Raw genomic sequence first — 12,309 nt, 5'->3', positions numbered from 1 at the left:
ATACAACCTAAATATTGCCCGATGGATGAATAGATAAAGAAAATGACTCTACATACAGTGGAATGCTATCAGCCTTGAAATGAAGGGACTCCTGCTACAGGTGACAATGCAGGTGAACGTTGAGGACATTATGCTAAATGAAATAAGCCAGTTACAAAAAGACAAGTGCTGCATGATTCCACTTATATGAAGTGTTTAAAATAATACTATTGTAAAGTATCATTTTTAAATTCTTAAAAACGGCATTTTAAAACTAATTTAAGATCACCTTTTAAGTCATAACATTTTAAAAAGTGGTCATAGTTTATCATATACTACTGTGTGGGCTGGTCAAGGTAAATATTATCAACCAGAGTTTATCATTTTAAGAACAAGAGTACAAGTGTCCTCCCTGGAAGGCAGTGCTTTGCCCACGACACAGCACAGGGAGCAGACCAGCTGTGCCTCAGAGCTCAGTCCCCCCGGAATCCACTTCGTGCCCAATTGATGTAAACACTGCTGGTTAAGCTGTTATCAGGAATAGTAATAAAATGTGCCTGAAAGAATATGGGAACAAGGTCGATGTATAAACTAAATGTTTTATATAATAAAAGAACATTTCAACATGCATAACTAAAAGATGAACCACAGACATAAATACAGACATGTCCTGACTATGCAAAGTACAATGATAATTTTGACTATCTGTAACATACCTACAATCTGCTCAGAAATTTACATACCATGCTGCTCATTATCGCTAACCACCTGCATAGCTGGGGCTATTGCCCTGATTATGCAGACCTTGAAACGGAGGTTCAAGGAGGTTTGTAACTAACTAGCTAGAAAGTGGACGTGGTGGATTACTGCATCTGACAGCAAAGCACGTGTTTTTTCCCTTTGCACCTTGATACTTTACAAAGAAGAAAAACAAAGAAAGAAAGAAAAGACAAAAAGAAAGAAAAAAAGAAAGAAAGGGGGAAAAAGAAAAGGAAAAAAAAGAATAAGTGACTTTCTATTCACTACTCACAAAAATCTTCCCGGGAAAATAAGAATTGCTCACCTAAAGAATATTGTGCTGCTTAAAGGAAAATGGATAAAGGTGGTTCAGCATCTGCAGTGTTGAAAGCATTCTGTTCATTCTGGAGAGTATGAGACAGCCCAAAAGAAGTCGGAGAAACAGTGGTCGACAAGAGGTATGTTCAAACACTTTATGAACTCAGCAAGTAACAGTGTAGCTATTTGAACAGTTCTCTTCAAAAATCACTACCAAGTGTTACTATATAGTAGCCGAAAGAGTAAAGCTTGGCCTTGCTGTATTTTTTTTTTAACAATTTGCACAATTCTGTCATCTACCCAGAGAAGTTAGCGTAGGCAATATTCAGTCAGCAGGGTACCAAAATCTAGGCGGAAAGGGTCAAGTTTCCATCATGACATTATACCACATTATATGGCTCTTTCAGCCATAATGTCAGTGATTATATATTGGCTACATGCCTAAATGCTGGTTCGCATCTATAATGTAAGCACATATCATACTAAATAGTGTCTTTGTGCCAAAGCCAAGAGGTATTCAGTACTTGATGCTTTTCCCTTCCTGAGACACAAAGAGCCTGATTCTGTTCTCCAGTCCACAGGTGTAACATTGGAAAATGCCTTGAAAATGCCACCCGTGTATTTGCCTGGGAAAATAACTGATTTTTTGAGCTATAAAAATATACTGGCTTTTCCATATGAGTGGGTGGATGGAAATGTATCTTTTCCAGCTGATATGTTTATGTTCTTGAAACCTTGAAAACATTTCAAAATAAACAGCCCTAAATACTTAGGCTAATAGGCTGAAATGTTTGTCATACTGATTGTTTTGCATTGAACCTTCACTGGTACACATGAAGGTTAGATTAATCCATTTCAGTACATTTTTCAAAATGTCACTCGCTGTGGATGCAAGGCCAGGGAAAACTCAAATATATTCTTAAACTCAAGCGCAATGATTTCGTGGCAACGAATTTCAAAAATTTCAAAAAACATGGATGGGAGATGGTAATCATGCTACACACGCCCCCTCTACCCGCTTGGAGCGTCACACAACTGTGAAGCATTACAGCACCTGGCATTCACTATGTGTAGTTGAACTTGGACTTAAACTTTATCACAAAAAAATGTCCTTGGTAACAGCTTGGGTTTACAGAAAGCTTATTTCACTTCTCCAGAGCTCAAATGAAACAGTTTTAGAACACTGTACTTATGAAAGGAAACAAAAGGCCTATTTATTATTTGATACTGTGAACCGAAAAGAAAAGATATAAGCGGCATTTAATCGCCCATCTTTCTTTTCTCACTCTCCTCCACCAAAGCAGCAGTGTCATTATCTTGGCATTCTTGGTTGTAAGTGGTCAAAGAGGTGATGTCGATGACCTCTCATATGGACTGGTTTGGCTGTGACTGATCCTCTGTCTTCTGTTATGTGGCTTGTTCTCTTAGGAAATTGACAGAAAGGCATTTACATCCTAAAGCACTGTGGTAACTTACTAACTGTAGCCACATGTTATTTGTAACTCCACTCACCAAGAGGTGGAGCCTACTTCTCCTCCTCTTAAATTTGGGATGCTTGTGACTTGCTTTGCAGAATAGAAGGCAGTGGAAACGCGTTGTGTGTGTTCCGAGCCCAGTGTCAAGGTGCCTTACTGCTTGTTCTCCTGCCGCTAGGAACAATTTTGCCACCATGTGGACAAGCCCAGGCTGGCTTGCTGGACGATGAAACACCACATGGAGAGAGGCCCAGCTGTCTCAGCCTTCCCAGCCGAGGCCCCAGACATGTGAACGAGCCTTGCCAAGAAAAGCCAGACTGGGAACGGCCCAGAGGGTCCTCCAATGAGCTCTGCCCAAATTGCCTAAGTTTGGGGTAGCTTAGTACCTGGCAGTAGATAACTGTTACAAGCACCATCAGAAAAAGCAGGGATGCCCCAGCCCAGCTCTCTTACGGGGATTCCCTCTCCTCAGTCATCCTTTCCATTGGAGGGAGACTGTCTGTAACAGGTTCGTATCTGCCACAGGTGATTATACCGGCAACTGCTTTGTCTCCCTTAAGGAGACAAGATTAATTGTGATAATCCAAAGGTTTCTCTAGATAAGGTGTGCTGGCCAACAAAAGATTAACTCTAGTCTGTTCTACAGATTAAACCAAAAGGGAAGCATTCTCCTGGGTTGAAAGAACTACAGATTAAGGGTCCCCAGTAATACGAATCTCCAAAGAATCAACAGAAATACCTCACAAAATAAAGACTAAGTGTTAAAACTTCCAGGACTAGAGAGCACAAGGCTCTCCTAGGAAAGGACCAGCAAGACTTTGCTCCCCCACTCCCGCCAAACACTGACTCACCACACTCTGCTTCCTGCTCTGTCCGATTTCGGATGCAATAGGGAGCAGAGCTCAGAGGAGAGGAAAGGCTGGCGCTCCATTTCCTTAGCTTCCGTGCAGAAGACTCCGGTTTTCAATTAACTCAGATTTTAAAAGGTGGCTATTGTAGCGAGGATGTGGCATATTTGAGGAATCTGGTCCTCAGCCTGAAGGTGTTCCTCTGCTTTCAGGCAGAGCGCCTGAGTTAGAGCGTGAGGCAGTGGCTGGGGGCGGTTTAGGTATTGCATCCAAATGGGATGAACTGGTGTGCTACCCACTTTGGCTCAACGTTTGGTTTTGGTGTCCTGAAACTGCAATTTAAAAAGAATCACAGAATCACCTGACTCTCAGAGACGGTGAATTCTTTCTGAGCTTACTCATCTTGAAAATATTCCTAGGAGCTATAGGTTTTCCGACATCACATCAGTCCTATATGTCAGAGAACCAGGCAGTAAGAGGAAGAAGATATTATAGGATGACACCCAATACATTCTATTCGCAGGACCGGTGGTGGCCTGGGCTTCACTCAACATCAATGCTACTTACCTTTAGAAAGAGATACAAATAAATCACAGATTTAAATGTGAAAAGTAAAACCATAAAACTTTGAGAAAAAAGATGACATAGGACAAAATCTTCAAATTTTTATACTTGACACCAAAACTGTGATCTGCAAAAGGCAAATTTAATATATTAGACCTCAACAAAATTAGAAATGTTTGCTCTAAGGACCCCATTAAGAAGATAAAAAGACAAGCTATGTAATAGGAGTAAAGATTTGAAAACCACGTAGCCAACTTATATCTGGAATATATAAATAAGTTTCAAAATTCATCATGAAAAAATATCCTATTTGAAAATAGGTGAAACACATGAACGTTTGACAGAGATGACAAATGAACACACGGAATACTGTTCAAATCTGTCAGTCATCAGGGAAATGCAAATTAAAATCACAATGAAATACTATTACACACCTATCAGAAGGGCTAAAATAGACAATAGTGTTAATGCCAAATGCTGGTGAGGATACAGAGAGACTGAATCACTCATGTATGGCTGGTGAGGATGTGAGATGGTCCAGGTGCTCTGGAAAACAATTTGGTAGTTTCCCATAAAACTAAACCTGCAACTACCGTACAACCAGTAATCACACTCCTGAGAAATGAAAACTCATATCCACACAAAAATATGTACACAGATGTTCATAGCATAATAGCTGAAAACTGGAAACAACCCAGATGACCATCCGTGGTGAGAGAGAAACTTCCGTCCACAGAGTACTACGCAGCAGTCACAAGGAACAAACAGATCAAAAGAATCTCCAGGGAATTGTGCTGAGTAAAAAAAAAAAAAACAAACTCAAAATGTTACATATGGCATCATTCCTTTTATATAATACTGCCACTGTGGACTTTAATAAGTCTTTGTATCCCGAGTAGAGTCCAGATTTTACTATCCAGCCAGCATCCCTTTCATCTACCCCTCCTTCTCAAATCTTTACTTCCCTCCTCCTGGATTGCAGCCACCCAGTATCAGTTGACCTGAAGACTGCGGTCAACCACATGGGTAGTCAATCAGCCACGCCTTGTGATGAAGACCTAATAAAGACTCTGGACACTGAAGCTCTGTCGGTACCTCTGGTTGGCAAAGCTGTGCACATACTGTTCCTCATGGATGCTGGAAACCAGTGCCCCCTGACCCATGGGGAGAAGACAAGAGAAGCTCTGCGTTTGGTACTTTTCCCGGACTCTGCCCTATATGCTGCTTTTTCCCTTGGTTGACTTTAATCTGTAGTAAATTAACTGTGAGTATAAGCTTTGGGTGAGGTCTGTGAATCTTTTCAGTGAATTATCAAACCTGAGGATGGTTTCGGAAACTCCCACACTTGCAGCTGGTATCAAAAGTAAGGGCAATCTTGTGTGGAGGCCTAAACTTTTTTGTGTTCAATGCCACTTATATTTCTTTTAGACCCGTTCAAAAGGAATTTGTCCAAATTTCTTCAGAAGAGGGCACACAAAATAATAAGAGGGATACAGTTAGAAACTGGGGTGAGGTCTGAGGGGAGATCTCTAACTTCCCTAGCCCCCTAACTTCAGAAATAGCATCATCACTTGCCATGCTATCACCCTGTTCAATGCAAAGTATAACCAGTACCTAACCCAGAGGCCAAAGAGAGCTCTTAGATTAAATTGATAAGTCTTTAGCCAGACTGATCAGGACAAAAAGACAGAAGACAAATGTAAATAAATAAACAATACCAAGGATGATTTCTTTCTCTACTAAAGAAATTACATTTGTAGGTAAAAACTCCAGACCCAGATGACTTAAATTTTGGCAAAAATTTCCAAACATTTAGGGACAAAATAACACCAATTTAAAATGACTTCTTCCAGAAACTACAGAGGAAGGAATACTTATCAACTCATTCTATGAGGCCGGGATTACCCTGATACCAAAGCCAGACAAAGACATCACAAGAAAATTACAGATCAATATCCTTCATGATCATAGAGTCACAACTTCTTCACAATTTTTTAGAAAATCGAATACAATTTCCTATCTATCTCTTGACCAACTGGCCTTTATCCCAGGAAAACAAGGATGGTTGAAAAGTCAAAAGTCAATGTAATTTACTGTACTATCCAACGAGAATGGAAAGTTATATGAACATTTCCATATAGGCAGTAAAAGGATTTGAAAGAATCCAACACCCATTCCTGATAAACTCTCTGCAAACTAGAGGTAGAAGGGAACTCCTTCAACCTGATACAACACATCTGTGAACAGCCTACAGCTAACATTGTGAACGATGAAATGCTTCCCCCCAATATCAGAAACTGTGCAAGAATGTCCACTATCAACTCGTCTATTCAGTATCATACGTGAGGTTCTAATCAATGAAGTAACTCAAGAAAAAGAAATGAAAGACATCCAGATTTCCAAGGGGGGGAAAAAAAGATTTTAAAGCCTGTGCACTTAGAGAACTCAAAGAATACCTAAATTAAGGAGAAAATATATTTTGTTCATAGATCAAAATAGTTAATATTATTAAGATATAAATGAAAACTTCAAATTGATCTATAGAATCAATGAAATGGTCAACATTTCTACTGGTTGTAGAAATTGAAAAAGTTCATTTAAAAAAAAAAAGAAAGAAAAAGTTCATTTTAAAATTTATATGGAATTGCATGGGCCCTAGAATGTGAAAATGTGATAAAGATGATGGACTTAAACTGTTTTAGCTTTATGATAATTAAGCCACAGTAATCAAAATAGTGTGGTATTGATGTTAGACAAACAGATCAATGGAATAGATTCTAGGAACAGACGTACACATACATGGTAAATTTATTTTCAGCACAAGTGTCAAGGTAATTCATCAGGGAAAGGATAATCTTTTCTCCAAACAGTGCTAGAACAACTGGATAGTGATATGCAAAAAATAACCTCAAGCTTTACTTCACACCACATGAAAATGACTTTAAATGGATCGTATATGTACATAAAAGCACAAAACCCAAAAACACCCAGAGCAAAAAATAAGAGAAAACTTCGTGACCTTGGATTCAACAAAGAGTTCTTAAACGTGACACTGAAAGCATGAACTATAAAAAGAAAAATCAAAACAATTGGACCTCATCCAAATTTAAAACTTTTGCTCTTCAAAAGACAATGTTAAGAAAATGAAAAGGCAAGCCACAGGCTAGAAGAAATTATTTGCAAATTATTCTTGTATGTATAAAGAACTTGTATGTATGTATAAAGACCTGTAAGTATAAAGAACTCTTACAACTCAAGAATAAGAAGATAAACCAATTATTTAAACAGGCAAGAGATTGAACAGATACTTAGGCAAAGAAGATATACAGATGGCAAATAAGCACATAAAAAGATGCTCAACATCATTAGTTATTGGGGAATTGCAAATTAAAACCATGAGGCACCCCTACATACCCACTAGAACGGCTAAAACTAAAAGGATGGACTATACCAAGTGTTGGCAAAGTTCCACAGCAAATCTCACGCACTGCTGGTAAAGGTATAAAATGTCACCACTACTTTGGAAAACAGTTTGACTGTTTCTTAAACAGTTAAACATACATCTACCATACAACCAGGCCATTCCACTCTTAGGTGTTTATCTAATGAGGGGAAATGAAAGCACATGTCTGCCCAAGAACTTGCACATGTGTTCATAGCAGCTTTATTCCTAATAACCAAAAACTGGAAACAACCCAAGTGCCCATTAACTAGAGAATGAATAAATCAATTATGATTAACCTACACCAAGAAATGTTACTCAGAAATAAAAACAAATGAACTATTGATATAAAAGTGTATGGATGAATTTTTAGATAATTGTCTGGATTAAAGCAACCAGGACCTTGCCTTGGAAAAAAAGGGTACATACAACATAATTCCATCTATACAAAATTCTAGAAAATTCAAACTCATCCATCAGGACAGAAAACAGCTCCGTGGTTGCCTGGGGCCAGGACTAGATGGAGGGATGACAAAAGAGCACAAGGAAACTTTTGGTCATTATAGAACTGTTCATTATTGTGATAGTGGTGATGGTTTCACAGATGGACATATGTGTTAAATTTTATCAAATGCACGCTTTAAATATATGCAGTTTATGTATATCAATTATACCTCAACAAAACTGTAGAAAAAGAGAATTATTAGTCACTATCCTTGGGTAAAAAATTAAAATAAATACATGCATCACGCATGAAAATTTTGAAAAGATTATACCACATTGTGGTGGGTGATGAAGGTGGCTGATTTTGTCTGTGAAAACTCTCCCTTGAGAACGGACTCGGCGAGAGGTACACTCCCAGTCCAGAAGACAGGTGAAGCCAGAGGCCAGTCAGTGTGGTAGAGAAGGTCAAAGAGCAGAGGTAGGGTCAAGGAGGAGAATGCAGACCTCTTCGTGGAATGAGGGGCGAGGTCAGGGAAGAAGCAACATTCGAAATGAACCCTGGAAGACTGAAGTAGATCAGGAACGAATACCTGATAGACTGACCATATGAACAAACGCACAGGTGTGGACGTGCTTTCAAGAAAGGGTTTAAAAGCAGTATCTGTCCTCTAGGTAGCATAAGCTTTGCTCTAGGGATATTTAGATCTGTAGTCATATTACTAATCAAATATTTATTTTTGATTTATTTTTTAACATGAGCCTATGTGTCCTCATTCTTTGTAGGTTGCTGGTCCTTTTATAGGCACTGCTATGTATATGTTGCAAACATTGTAGTATGTTCCTACAGCTATAAGAACATAGTCCCTGGGGAAGTTCTTTCTAAATCCAGGTCCTTTCAAAATAGTTAAGTAAGACTAGTGTTCCCTTTGGCTGTGAAGGTACCCTTGTAGCTTCCTTTAAGTACTCAAAGCATTTTAATATAAAGTTCATTTTTTCAATTATATAAGAGTTGCTTGTCCAAATAAAATATTTGCAATATACAGGAAGAAGGAAAAATCTCTCACAGGCAGGCCGCACTAAACGTCCACTGTTGCTATTTTGGTGTTCACTTCAAGGACTTTAATGCACTCCTTAACACAGTGGTGACTACAATACACATCCATGTTGTTTCTTGCAAAGAATATTTGTATGTCCATAAGGGTAATTAATTAGGTGACTGGGTTTATCTCCACTTTAAATCTAGGAATTACATCCGCTCCAGTACAACGGACTAATCAGTGCATTATATTGTTAAGAGACGATTCTCACATGGATGTTTGCTGGCTAAAGGACAAAAATTAAAGCAGTATTAGTTACAAATAGCGTTCAATATTAACTTATTCAATAGTAACTATGTAAAATCAGCTAATGGAGAGTTAAGCATTAGCAAGACCTGTTCTGAACTTGACAAGAATCATCAGCTTCCTGATAGTCAACTTTGGGCTGAAGAGGTTTTTCAAAGGAAATGTGCACATTTGACGAATGCTAATTACATGGTTCCAGATCTTCTTTAGCCAATCTACTGGCAGCTGTTACCCAAGTTATTTCATAAACATCGGAAGCAGCTGTCAACATTCTGAGGGGGAAGCTCTTCAATCAATGAATTGACAGAAATGCAATACTTAGATTTTTCTGAGCAGAAGGCAAGAGAACATAATATACATCTATTTAGTGATGTAGCCAGCAATGAAAGGGAAGGATTGATACTGCCATTGTGTTTTCAAGTGTTATAGAACATTTTCATGTTCGTGGGTGTGGAAAAGACATTATGAGATCACACAATTTGGGGGAGACCCGCAAAGTCAAATGTGATGTTTGAATGTCCTAAGGACACAAAGCAGTGCAATCTTACTTCCCATCAATAAGAATGCTTCTAGTGGTATAAAGCAACACAGTAAATCATATTTTAATTAAAATTTTAGTACTTGTTGATGTTATTTGTTTATTGTCTCAATAAAACATTTTTAACAGATGACATCTGGACATTTTGCTTAATTTCTCTCTCTTTTTTTTTTTCTCTATAAAATTCTTTAGTAAATCTCATTGTCAAAAAAGGCATCAGAGTGACAGCTCTGGAAAATGAAGCCTTTTTTTCAGCCTCAGAGTCCGTGTGTTCAGAAAGGAGCTGCTTTCATGCTGCTCTGGCCTCAATTCCAGGCTAGAAAAACGACTGCTTAAGAGAAGTTTCGGGTCACTTTTGGCCTTGATCTAGCATTTGCTTCTTTGTCAAGTTTGCAGCCTTAAGAGCAAAAATGAGTGTCTGTTATAGCAGTGCTTTCTGGAGCCTCATGTGTCTGAAATTGGATTGAATCCACTTTGTCTTTCCATTCTCAAGTGGTCCAAAAATGATTCTTGAACCACCATGACTTACTTAAAAGTAACCCAGTATTTTCTTTCCAAGAATGGAAGAAAAACCCTGTCTGCTTGCATGGGCATGTCATAATTTGTCCCATGCCAGTAGCCAAAGGATCTAATCAGGGTGTGTCAGTTTGCACAAGTCTGCCTGGTTAAGTCATCCTGGCAGAATACATATACCCACCCATCTCTGCAAATTTGATACTGATGATCAAATATATGAAACTGTTTTGCTGTTGGTGCTGTCCCTTAATAGATGGAAATATCACTCATGGCATGATATCTCTGGGTAGTTTTTATGTATTTATTTATTTTGGGCTGTGTTGGGTCTTCGTTTCTGTGCGAGGGCTTTCTCTAGTTGTGGCGAGCGGGGGCCACTCTTCATCGCGGTGCGCGGGCCTCTCACGATCGCGGCCTCTCTTGTTGCGGAGCACAGGCTCCAGACGTGCAGGCTCAGTAGTTGTGGCTCACGGGCCCAGTTGCTCCGCAGCATGTGGGATCCTCCCAGACCAGGGCTCAAACCCATGTCCCCTGCATTGGCAGGCAGATTCTCAACCACTGTGCCACCAGGGAAGCCCCTCTGGGTAGTTTTTAAAAACACACAGAATAATCTTTTAACTTTCAAATGAAGATTAAAAGTAGAAAGTCCTCTTTGGTGACTCTGTGCCTTCTTCAAGCATTGCTGAATAAGTTTATTTGTTTTCTTCCAATTAATGTTTCACTGTGTTATTTTCTCTTTCATTTCTTATCTCACGTTCTTGTACCGATAGTTACTCTATGGGGCCACCAAGGAGCTGTGACCTCATTGGGTTCCTAGAAGCAGATCCTGAGACAAGAATGTATGTGCAAATGATTTTTTCAGGAAGTGCTCCCAGGGGGAACAAACCAGGGATGAGGTAGGGGTGGGGAGAAAGACAGAAGGGGCAAAAGGAAGCAAGAGTGTGATCTCAGGCTAAGTTTGCTGGAGAAAAGAACCAACCTGACCTGGCAGGAAAACTGGACTGTAAGTTTTACTTCAGTTTATCCCAAATGGAGGCAAGAGAGCTGGGCTCTCATTGGCCCCACCAGTTAGCCGTTGGTTAAGTCTCCCCTGAGGAGAAGTGAACTCCCAGGCTTTTCCTGCCTTCTGTACTTGTGGCCACAGTGGCTTCCCCAGACCTGGGGCAGACCTCCAAAGGAAGGCACAGATGTGAAGAGGTGGAAGCAAAAGCATACAGAAGCCAGGGGATGGGGGCAGAAAAATAAAAGAGATCCAGTGAATCTGGCCAAGCCCCAACAGGTACAATACAGGTAGGAATGTTAGACAATATGCGGGGGATTGTAAAGTGAGGGTAAATGTTCATTCCGAAATCATGAGCTGGTCTTTGAAGAATATTAAAGTGTCTCAGCAGTCTTTTTTTTTTTTTTTTTTTTTTTGGTTGCTGTACGCAGGCCTCTCACCGTTGTGGCCTCTCCCGTTGCGGAGCAAAGGCTCCGGACGCGGAGGCTCAGCGGCCATGGCTCACGGGCCCAGCCGCTCCGCGGCTTGTGGGATCTTCCCGGACCGGGGCACAAACCCGCGTCCCCTGCCTCGGCAGGCGGACTCCCCACCACTGCGCCACCAGGGAAGCCCTCAGCAGTCATATTTTGAGTAGCACGTTCATTGCCATGAGAGGACGAAGCCATAGAGTAGAGATTCCCATGCTCGTGAGAATCACCCGGGGGGCGTTTACAAATCTCAAAGTCCAGGTCACACCCCAGACCATTCAATCAGACTCTCTGGGCCTGGGACTAGACACCAGAGCTTCTTCCACATCCAGCCAACGTTAAGAGCCTTTGGGATAGAGCGTGATCTCCGTGCTGACGACACTTGCAAAAGAATGTAGTTGCCTTTTTCTTTCTTCTTTTTTTTTTCTTTTGGCTTGTGTGGTACAGCAGGCAGGATCTTAGTTCCCCAGCCAGGGATCAAACCCGCACCCCCTGCAGTGGAAGCGTGGACTCTCAACCACTGGAGTGCCAGGGAAGTCCCTGTAGTTGCCTTTCTTAAAGTGGTTTTTGTTTGTAATCTGTAAAACAAAACATTCTGTACCTCAATACGACAACATGTTACTGGGAAAATGCCTTGCTT

This window comes from Pseudorca crassidens, chromosome 14 (genome assembly GCF_039906515.1).
Source record: "Pseudorca crassidens isolate mPseCra1 chromosome 14, mPseCra1.hap1, whole genome shotgun sequence".
NCBI lineage: Eukaryota > Metazoa > Chordata > Mammalia > Artiodactyla > Delphinidae > Pseudorca > Pseudorca crassidens.
The sequence above is the reverse complement of the archived record's forward strand: the minus strand, read 5'-3'. Positions refer to the sequence as shown.